Source organism: Camelina sativa, chromosome 16, assembly GCF_030686135.1.
Source record: "Camelina sativa cultivar CO46 ecotype springtype chromosome 16, ASM3068613v1".
Classification (NCBI taxonomy): Eukaryota; Viridiplantae; Streptophyta; class Magnoliopsida; order Brassicales; family Brassicaceae; genus Camelina; species Camelina sativa.
Genome location: NC_141895.1, coordinates 5,812,850 through 5,825,633, shown reverse-complemented (window position 1 = coordinate 5,825,633; position 12,784 = coordinate 5,812,850).

Below are 12,784 nucleotides of genomic sequence, written 5' to 3'. Positions count from 1 at the left end.
TAACTACTCCCTCAATCAGGGGCGGACGTAGGTAGAAGGGTACTGGAGCACATGTCCCATACAAAGATTTGATAATTTCCATACAAAGATTTGATAATTTTCAATTTTTTTTTGGTAAGACAAAGTCTCCCCTAATTTATTAAAGCAAAAATTTAAATCCAAACACGGCGTGGAACAGACGCCATTACCATCGTCCGACAATAAAGAAATAAGACAACTTGGAATTACTTCAAACGCGTGAAAACCTAACTCCAGCGAGAAAGCATAGTTTGTCAAACCATCAGCCATACGGTTTGTCTCCCTATATGTATGTAAAATACGGACAGACCAGTTCCTAGATATGAAATCATGGCACAAGCGTACCAGGAAAAACAAAGAATGAACCTCACTAATCCCTGTTTCGAGAAAACTAAACACCTCACGCAAATCAACCTCCAATTCAAGCCTGGTCACTCGCTTCGCCCACTCAATGCTAAGGCCAGACACCCCACAGCTCAGCCAACGGAGCCGAACAAATCCCTATCCGGAGAGCAAAACCACCCAACCACTCTCCTGAACTATCCTGTAGTCCACCACCAGCCGTTGCCATACTCGGGTTACCCCATGAGGCCCCATCTGTATTCATCTTCATCCAACCAACTGGAGGAGCAGTCCAAGTAATCAATTGGTCTACTCGCACCGGAGGTGATGCGAGACACCCCTTCCTCTGTTCGCACCACCAACCTCTTTAGCAAGATTCTTAACAAATTTAACTCGATCCCGACACTTGCCTATGCTACCAAAAACATTACCACAACGCCATTTCCAACCCCACCAAACTGTCATACCAAACAGCGTTGACCATGAGTTACCCCGACCTGGTAACCTGCAGTTAAGTTTTCATACAACCATTCCAACAGAGTAGAAGTAAAGAACCGAGTACGCTTAGCAGCAGACACCAATTGCTGCCAAAGACCCGCCATCGCCCCACAATCTCGTAAATCATGGAGAATTGTCTCAATCCCACCATTGCAGACCTGACAATTTGGTGACTCTCCATGTGACGACGAAACCTCTCCTCATTAGTCATAATCACCTAGTGTCCTACTAACCATAAGAAGGTTTGGACCCGTTCTGGAGACACTAATCTCCACACACTAGACCAGAACTTTTCCATATTAGTCGCAGGTACACTCCCCTGAGTAATAACTTTATACGCAGATGCCACCGAAAAGGACCCATCAAAACTCCCTCCCCAAGAAATACGATCTCGAGCACTAGTTACATTATCCAGATTTAACGAATACAGTCACTGACATATCTCCTCAGGAACATAGGGCAATATCAAATCCCCAACCCGCACCATCCGTCCACACATCCTTAACCAGTTCATTCTCTCTTTCTTGTGGTAATTGGATCACCAGCAAGATTCTTAACAAATTTAACTCGATCCCGACACTTGCCTATGCTACCAAAAACATTACCACAACGCCATTTCCAACCCCACCAAACTGTCATACCAAACAGCGTTGACCATGAGTTACCCCGACCTGGTAACCTGCAGTTAAGTTTTCATACAACCATTCCAACAGAGTAGAAGTAAAGAACCGAGTACGCTTAGCAGCAGACACCAATTGCTGCCAAAGACCCGCCATCGCCCCACAATCTCGTAAATCATGGAGAATTGTCTCAATCCCACCATTGCAGACCTGACAATTTGGTGACTCTCCATGTGACGACGAAACCTCTCCTCATTAGTCATAATCACCTAGTGTCCTACTAACCATAAGAAGGTTTGGACCCGTTCTGGAGCCACTAATCTCCACACACTAGACCAGAACTTTTCCATATTAGTCGCAGGTACACTCCCCTGAGTAATAACTTTATACGCAGATGCCACCGAGAAGGACCCATCAAAACTCTCTCCCCAAGAAATACGATCTCGAGCACTAGTTACATTATCCAGATTTAATGAATACAGTCACTAACATATCTCCTCCGGAACATAGGGCAATATCAAATCCCCAACCCGCACCATCCGTCCACACATCCTTAACCAGTTCATTCTCTCTTTCTTGTGGTAATTGGATCACCACCACATTTATTAGTGGCTCATTCAGTAGCCACCTGTCTTTCCAGAATTGAATCTCCCGTCCATTACCAAGAAACCAACTGTGACCCTTTAAAATGACCTCTCTGATCCCTGGTCCCACACTCTGCCACGTCGAGGACCATGTAGACTTTGGTTTTAACTAATCGGCGTTATGTATCTCTCCCACTTTATACTTGCTTCGCAACACTCTCGACCATAAACTCTCTTTATCATGTAACAAACTCCAACCAATTTTCACCAAAAGAGCCTTGTTCATACACCGAGCTCGCCGTATACCAACCCCACCATCCTTTTTTGGTAAACAAACTTTATTCCCAGCAATAAGATGTTGTCTGCGCTTCTCTCTCGTACTCCCCCATAAGAAAGACCGTGACACTTTATCCAGTGCATCTAACAGAGCTATTGGCAACGCAATCACACTCATTGTATGAACTGGAATAGAGGTAAGAACCGATTTGGTCAGAGTGAGGCGACTTGCAAGACTAAGACATTTGCCCTTCCAGCCTGCAAGTTTGGCCGAGACTCTCATCAATACTTCACCAAATGTTTCCTTATTTAACCTCTTCTCGCCAATACTTCACAATTAGTTGATAGGTTATTATTGTCTCTTTCTATTATTTTAAGGTAATAAATGATTTTCATATTAGTCTAATGATTCATTTTTTACCTTTTTACACAAATTACTATAACCAAATTGTAGGTTAACACATTATATAATTTTGCTTCATTTACGTGTCTTTTGATATATGTTCATATAACATTTTATAAATTAAAAATTTCTATGTTAAATATATTATGCCCCATGTTAATTATGTTTATATTCTAGGTCCGCCCATGCCCTGAATTATATATTTATATGTATAACATAGAAGAGTTTTTTTTGTCTTTGTTGTTCCATGTGTCTACAAGCTAGAACCTAATTTTCATATAACTTTTTTATTAAAATTCAGAAAATGTCAGATACCATATTTTAAAAAATTAAGTTTCTTCTTAATACCGTTTATTTTACTTAATAAACTTTACAAATTACATTAAATGATATATATATATATATAACAAAAATTCTTTAATGTATAAATAATGTATTAAAATCCTTAGTTTACTCTTCTGAAATTTTAGGTAAACAAATTAACACAAAATCTATAATTTTCTTTTGTTATCTTTATATTTTCCCAAAATAAAACTGAATGAGTAATGAGATTTTAACATATTGATGAAAAAGTTTCTAAAATATTAAATCCATTATGTATATTTATGTGATGTTGTCTTACATAGTATCAAAATGAGTCAAACTGCGAAATCAATCCAATTCAACTCATGATGGCTTTTCTATTGGCTGGAATTTCCAAACCAAAATTGGTTGTTAACAGTAATAATGTCAAGTTTTAAAAACAAAAAATTATGAGTTCCATTCAATCCAAAAAATAATAGAAAGGCTCCACTTGTTTTGAACTATATGGGAATTTTCACCTTAAGTTTATTTTCATGCTCATTCAAATTTAAATTGATCTTATTTATAATATGACTTTGAACCATTGTTTAAAACTTTTAGCTGATATAAGACTTTGAATACCCAAATTTTCTTCAATTTGAATAATACATATCCATTTTAAAAGAGCCATTATAGCTGATATACAAGAAAGCTATGTAATTATATAATAGAAAATCTTATTTACATTTATGGCTTAATTGCAAAGTATAACATTTTACTTATCTTGTTTTTCATTCGAGTTGGGATGAAATGCAGCAATAAAAAGTTTTGAAATGATATAAAATATTGATGACTTACCTACAATGTATGACCTTTCCTTTTGGCTTAATTTCAGGGTATAGATTTCAAAACTTAAACTCTTATCTCTAAGTATTTTTAAATTTGTACAAAATATGATTATTACAGTAAATTTTTATATTTTTTTGTTTTTATCTTACTTATTTCATCCTTTCTCTACTTATGTCTTTTTAATTTTTAAATATCAATCATATTTTAGATTTAAATTTAAATAAACCATATTTTTAGAATACAAACATATTGAAACGATCTGACCCGTTTTTTTAATAATAAATAATAATAATATAAATAACTATGACTATTGGTCTCATACCCACCAGCCACGTAACCACAATCACAAACAACAGCGGAATAACAATACCAATTAAATAACCAATACTAATCCATAATAGAATAACCAATATCCAATCCTAACCATTTCAATGTCAAACAACAAGAAACACCAAACCGGCAATCCTAGCAATGCTTCTAATGACCCAACTCTAGCAACCTAGTAATGCCACACAACATCCAATCGAGTCCGTAGAACATCTTCCTCTTCATTGCCTTGATTCCACGATCACACTTTGCCTTTACCTACACCACAAACACAAATTGAGATGCATGAGTATTTGATAAATACTTAGTGAGGCAATCCTCCCATCTACTGGGCTATACACACAAGCAATAAGATCTCTCATGCCACAAACAACAACAATAAAACAAACCATGAACATGAACAAGTGACCCGACACGATCCGGTTACTGTCGGAAGAGTGTCGACCGATACCAAGAGGTGTCGACCGACACTAGACATCTGGTGTCGACCAACACCACTTGGATGTCGACCGACACCTGCTCGACACCCCTGAAACCCTAACGGTGTCGACCGACACCTCCACATGGTGTCGACCGACACTCGCTAAGTTCTCGAGCCGTCCTTGCGTTAGTGTCGACCGACACCACTGTCGAGCAGTGATTTCCTTCGAACAGAACCTCCAAATCTCGCCTCCAAACTTCTCCTCTTCGTCCCACACAATCCCAGGAACGAATCTAAGCCTCAGGAGCTACGAAAACTCACAAACAACCAAACAACACACAATATCACAAAAACAGAGATCTTAGCTTAGATAAGCCATGGTCATGCACTCGCCTTAGCCAACAAAGAGATCTAAGCCCAAAGGACGAAGCTACCACCATAGAAACCTTCCCACCATGTTCCTAGCCTTGGATCTTCACTCTCACAGCATGATCTCTCCAAAAATGCCTTCAAATCTCACAAACTCTCACAAGAACTCTTAGAAACTGTTTTCTCCTCTTTCTCTCTCAAAAACAACAAACGGCGACCAAGACAAAAATAAAACACGACCTAGGTCGCTTTCCCACTTAAATATCTCGGTTCAATGGTTTTTCCTAAACCAAACCAGTCCAAATCAATAATTAAATCAATCTGGTCGAACCAGAAATAATTGGTGTCGACCGACACCACATGAGTGTCGATCGACACCCACCCCCAAAACGCAGAGTTTTGGTTCGCATGCGTTACAATTCTCTCCCACTAAAATAGATTCGTCCTCGAATCTCGAACAACACTCAGCCAAGAACTCATATGTACCGACTCCACGGCCCGCACTCCTTCGACTGATATACGAAAGGTCACCTCTAGGTGATAGACTCACGCTCCAGGCGTTATTTGCTCTCGACTTTTGGACTTTCCTTGTCTCATAGGCCTAAACCTTGAGTTTTTATTGGCTCTTCATCAGACCCAAGTCTGCATGCCATAATGTTGGCTCCTTATCTGGCCTAAACCCGCATGCTATAATGTATAAGGAGAAATCCAATATTCGTCTCTCGGGTCGTCACCCTACAGCGCGCCTTTGGATCATCATCCGAAGTCGATATACCAACCACATTACAAAGTCACAAAGTCTTGGAATATGGCGGTAATAGGAGAACCGAAGTCCCCCAAGAGTCGCGAGCAAACAATTCTGAACATGTCTGAGTCATATTCCTAACCAGGTTCCCTTCCCGTGGCTCGCATAAGACAACACAATATCCTACCAACCACATATCCCCTCACTGAAATACCCCATGACCACATAAGGATCATCTCACTGCCCCACGTGCCGCCACGAAGGCCAAACAAATGTCCTAAACAGGACCGCCACAAAGGCAAAACAAATGTCCTAAATAGGACCGCCACAAAGGCCAAACAAATGTACTAACAGGACCGCCACCAAGGCCAAACAAATGTCCTAAACAAGACCGCCACAAAGGCCAAAAAAATGTCCTCAACAGGACCACCACCAAGGCCACTCGTCCCAAAGGACCGTCACGAAGACCATCTGTCCCGAAAGACCGCCTCAGTAGGCACTATAGCTAAACAGCCCGCCACGAAGGCCACACAATAGCTAAACAGCCCGCCACAAAGGCCACACAATGGCTAAATAGCCCGCCACAAAGGCCACATAATGGCTAAACAGCCCGCCACGAAGGCCACACAATGGCTAAACAACCCGCCACGAAGGCCACACAATGGCTAAACAGCCCGCCACGAAGGCCACACAAGCCCTCTCCTAGGCTCTCCGCCACCAAAAATGGACAAATTCTAACTGAAATAAAACTTTCCATTTTTAGCACTTACCACATCTGGAAACTTTCCACTTATAGAAACTTCTAATTCAGGAAACTTTCCTCCAAAACACTACCTTGCGGAAATTTTGTACCCCAAACACCACCGCATCTTGTTACTGAGTCTCACAACCAACCACCCAAGCGTCCGAGTAACAAGAGAGATGGGCTGGAATACTCCATTCCCGCTCTAGCCATGGACTACAGATGGGGCCAGGCTAGGCAAGCTCAAGTCGTGGCTTGCTTCTCATACCACTTCTTAAACCTTGCCTTCATCCTCGCCTCAGGCCCTCACGTCTGCTCCTCCACACCATCACAGTCCCACAGGACTCTCATCAAAGGAATCTTCTTCTTCCGAAGTTCCTTGATCCTCCTCTCGAGAACCCTCACTGGTCTCGCCTCCAAAGTCATGTTGGGCTGAAGATCCTCAGGGATCTTAGCCAACAACTGGTCATCCTCACGGAGACACTTCCGCAACATAGACACATGGAAAACCTTATGGAATGCACGCATAACCTCAGGTAACTCCAGCCTATATGCCACTGGTCCAAGTCGCTCAATCACTCTGAACGGACCCATATACCTCGGACTCAACTTAGTCTGAGTCAATGACCTGTTCAGACCCCGCAACATGGCCATCTTGAGGTACACTCTATCTCCAACCTGAAACTCAAGATCTTTCCTCCTCCTATCGGCATAACTCCTCTGCCGATCTTGAGCTTCCTTCATGTTCAGCTTGAGAACCCAAACTTCTCCGAGGTCTCCTGAACAAAATATGCCCCGTACATGCTCCTCTCCCCCACCTGAGTCCAGCATAACGGTGTACGACACGGCCTCCCATACAAAGCCTCATAAGGAGTCATGCTAATACTCGCCTGGTAACTGTTGTTATAAGCAAACTCTAGCAAGCTCAAGTGATCTGCCCAATGGCCACCCCAATCCAACACACACATCCTCAGCAAATCCTCCAACGTCTGGATCGTCCTCTCTGACTGTCCATCTGTCTGGGGATGATAAGTTGTACTCATATGCACCTTAGTGCCCATCTCTGCCTGAAATGCCCTCCAGAACACCGAAGTGAACTTGGAATTCCTATTAGACACAATACTCGCTGGCACCCCATGCAACCTGACTATCTCCTTCACATACTTCTTAGCCAAGACTGCTGCTCCATCAGTCTTCTTAATGGCCAGAAAATGTGCCGACTTAGTCAACCGGTCCACAATGACCCAAATAACATCAAACGTCCTGGACACTGGCAAACCCACCACGAAGTACACAGTAATCATATCCCACTTCCACTCTGGAATGGGAAGACTCTTCCGTAATCTACCTGGTACTTGATGCTTAGCCTTCACTAGCTGACACACATCGCACCTCGCAACCCAACTAGCCACATCTTTCTTCATCCCGACCCAACGATAGTACCTCTTGAGATCACGGTACATCTTAGTCGCTCCTGGATGAATAGAGAACATGCTCGCATGAGCCTCTCTCAGAATCTCCTGCCTCAACTCCTAATCCTTGGGCACACAGATCCGCCCATGCACCAGAATAGTGCCATTAGCCAAAACCTGATACTCTGAGTCAACATCCTTTGAGGCATTCACCAGCCCCAAATCTGACTCCTGATCCAACCTCACTCTGCTCAACAGATCTGCTCTATCAGCTGCAACCAAACCCAACGGCTCCTGAGAAACCGCACACAAGCTCAATGCATTGATCTCTCCTACCAGAGAATCCATATCCTGCTCTTGAGCCAAAGCCGCCTGCTTCCGACTCAAAGCATCTGCAACCAAGTTAGCCTTACCAGGGTGGTAGGCTATCTCCAAATCATAATCTGCCACCAGCTCCATCCACCGCCTCTGCCTCAAGTTCTACTCGGACTGAGTGAATATATACTTCAGGCTCTTATGATCTGTAAACACCTGTTCTTTTGCACCATAAAGATAAGATCTCCAAATCTTCAGGGCAAAAACTACATCACCCATCTCCAAGTCATGAGTAGGATAGTTGTCCTCATGCTTCCACAACTGCCGCGAAGCATAGGCAATCACCTTCCCATGCTTCATCAAGACACATCCCAAACCCACTCTAGATGCATTTGTATAAACCATATAGGGTTCTCCCTGCTCAGGCAAAGCCAACACCGGAGCAGTAGTCAACATCTCCTTCAGGCTTGCAAAGCCCTCCTCACACTCCTGTAACCAAACAAAAGGAACATCTTTCCCTGTCAACTTAGTCATAGGTCGTGCTCTGCTCGCAAACCCCTTCACAAATCTCCTGTAATACCCTGCCAACCTGAGAAAACTCCTGATCTTCATGGTATTCTGCGGTCTAGGCCAATCCCCGATAGCCTGAATCTTCTCCGGATCTACAGAAACTCCATCTACACACACAATGTGACCCAGAAAACCCATCTCACGCTGCCAGAAACTACACTTGCTCAACTTAGCAAACAACTTCTGCTCCCGCAGCTTCTCCAGAACTGCCCTCAAATGCATTGCATGCTCTTCAGGACTCTTAGAATAAACCAGGATGTCGTCGATGAAAATGATGAGAGACACGTCCAGAAACTCCTGAAACACGTTGTTCATCAATCTCATAAACGCAGCTGGTGCGTTAGTCAACCCAAACGCATCACTACAAACTTATAATGCCCATACCTCGTCCTGAAAGCAGTCTTCCTCACATCTGCCTCATCTATTGGGATCTGATGATAACCCAACGCCAGATCTATCTTGGAGAACCAAGTAGCACCTCTCAACTGATTCAACAACTCATCGATCCTCGGAAGAGGGTACTTGTTCTTCACAGTGACCCGGTTGAGACCTCTGTAATCATTGCAACCGCGGAAACTCCCATCCTTCTTCTTAACGAATAACACCGGCGCTCCCCACGGTGATACACTAGGACGGATGAATCCATTGTTCAACAAATCCTCTAGCTACTTCTTCAGCTCTGCCATCTCTGCTGGAGCCATCCTGTAAGGACCCTTGGATAACGGTGTCATTCCTGGTTCCAGTTCAATCGTAAAAGGATTAGACCGAGAAGGTGGTAATCCCTGCAATGACTGGAACACGTCCTCAAACTCCTCTACAACCTGAATACCGCTAACCGTAGACTTCCTTAATGACTCTGGCATAGATATAGTAACCAAATAAGCCTCACGGCCCTTCTCGATCATCTTCCTAGCCTGAATGGTCGAGATTAAGAGACTCCCCGAAGTCGGTCTAATCCCCTGATAAACCAACTTCCCTCCTGAACGTTCAAACTCCACTCTACCACGATGACAATCCAGATGAACCATATGCTGATGCAACAAGTCCATCCCCAAGATAGCGTCATACAACTCCACTGGGCTGATAAGCAAATCTGCAGGCCAAGACTCTCCCGCGATCTGAATATCGATACCCCTCACACGACCAATGACCCTCAGAAACTTGCGTCCAGCAACTCTGACAACTCCTGTACGCTCTTCGGGATCTCCCACGATACCCGCACTCTCTGCACACTCCGGGGTAATGAAACTATGAGTAGCTCCATAATCAAACATAACATGGGACTTAAACCCGCCCACCAACAAGGTCCCTACACAAACCTCATGTGTTGAGACCCTAACACTGTATCACAAGACAACATAAAATCCGAACTTACTAAGAATTCAAAAAGACAAAGTATCAGAGATTATACATGTGATCGCCTCGGCACTGGTTCCACCAGTCTCTACAGTCGTGTAAACCCGTGGCGCCTGCTCAATCCTGAGCTAGCTGAAGGAACTGCACCTCCAACCTATCCAGTGCCTCCCTAGGGAAATACTTGCGGTTGAACTCCAAGACGAAGTCAGCCCAAGACATCTCCCTTTGCACACTCCTGGCTGTCACAGAACTCCACCACAACTGAGCATCACTAGTCAAATAGTGAACCCCAGTGTCCACCCAAAACCCCTCAGGACACCTCAGAGTATGGAAGTTACGTTCCACACTCCTCCTCCACGCATCCGCAGCGGTAGGATCTGAACCTCCCGAAAACCGCTCGGTACCAATACGGCCCACCTCTGTCAGCATGCTGATATAACGAGAATGGACTCCCACATCCGCAGTCACTGGTTGCCACTCTGCCGCCACCACTGGTGGCACTACCTGAGCCTGAGTCGGTACCACAGGTGGCAACCGCTCTAACAACTGTGCCAGAAAACCCGCAAGGTCGACACCCGAGACTCCACCCACTGGGACACCTGCACCTGGGGCCCTAACATCAACGGCTACTGGAGCATCAACACCGCCCCCTCTGGCCACACTCATGGAATCCCCCTGGATACCCTGCGACTCGCCGACACCCTCTGGTCCGCAGTCTCACTAACCACTGGGACTCTGCCCCTACCACGACCACGTCCGCGTCCACGACCACGTCCGCGTCCATGACCACGTCCGCGTCCACGACCACGTCCGCGTCCACGACCACGTCCGCATCCACAACCACAACCAGCAATAGCATCCTCTCTAACCATCTGCACTACTATGAGCAGAAGGCTAAGCACACAATTAACATAGCACACAAACAAAAACTCACAGTGGAATCACACTGTAGGCTCGAAGAAGATGTTCTAGGACTCCATGCCACACACAATTGACTAACTCACATAATCAATCAAGACATACAATCCCAGATAACACAATAGAAATGTAGTGAACCCTAACCTAGAACCGTAAGGGCTCTGATACCATACTGAAACGACCTGACCCATTTTTTTTTAATAATAAATAATAATAATATAAATAACTATGACTAGTGGTCCCATACCCACTAACCACCTAACCACAATCACAAACAACAGCGGAATAACAATACCAATTAAATAACCAATAATAAACCATAATAGAATAACTAATATCCAATCCTAACCATTTCAATGTCAAACAACAAGAAACACCAAACCGGCAATCCTAGCAATGTTTCTAATGACCCAACTCTAGCAACCTAGCAATGCCAGACAACATCCAATCGAGTCCCTAGAACATCTTCCTCTTCATTGCCTTGATTGCACGATCACACTTTGCCTTTACCTGCTCCACAAACACAAATTGAGATGCATGAGTATTTGATAAATACTCAGTGAGGCAATCCTCCCATCTACTGGGCTATACACACAAACAATAAGATCTCTCATGCCACAAACAACAACAATAAAGTAAACTAGGAACATGAACAAGTGACCCAACACGATCCGGTTACTGTCGGAAGAGTGTCGACCGATACCAGAAGGTGTCGACCAACAATGGACATCTGGTGTCGACCGACACCTGCTCGACACCCCCAAAACCCTAACGGTATCGACCGACACCTCCACATGGTGTCGACCAACACTCGCTAAGTTCTCGAGCCGTTCTCGCATTAGTGTCGACCGACACCACTGTCGAGCAGTGATTTCCTTCGAACAGAACCTCCGAATCTCGCCTCCAAACTTCTCCTCTTCGTCCCACACAATCCCAGGAACGAATCCAAGCCTCAGGAGCTACGAAAACTCATAAACAACCAAAAACAAACAACCAAACAACACACAATATCACAGAAACAGAGATCTTAGCTTAGATAAGCCATGGTCATGCACTCACCTTAGCCAACAAAGAGATCTAAGACCAAAGGACGAAGCTACCACCACAGAAACCTTCCCACCACGTTCCTAGCTTTGGATCTTCACTCTCACAGCAAGATCTCTCCAAAAATGCCTTCAAATCTCACAAACTCTCACAAGAACTCTTAGAAACTGGTTTCTCCTCTTTCTCTCTCAAAAACAACAAACGGCGACCAAGACAAAAATAAAACACGACCTAGGTCGTTTTCCCACTTAAATATCTTGGTTCAATGGTTTTTCCTAAACCAAACCGGTCCAAATCGATAATTAAATCAATCTGGTCGAAACATAAATAAGTGGTGTCGACCGACACCACATGAGTATCGATCGACATTCACCCCCAAAACGCAGAGTTTTGGTTCGCGGGCGTTACACATATAAACTCTATATAAACACAGTTGTTGAATATTATATATGTTTATATAAAACTATATATAATTGTCACATATTTTCTATATATACATATATATATATATATACCAATTGTTAGTTGACACAAAAACTATATACGCAAAGTTTTCACTATAATCTTGTTACTTTTTAGTCTAAGTTGAGTGTATCTCAACTCTGCATATTTATTACGTGTTTTTTTGTATACTTTTTTTTATTATTATAAACTCTCGTTAAGGTTTATTCCAAGTCTCTTACAAAAACATCT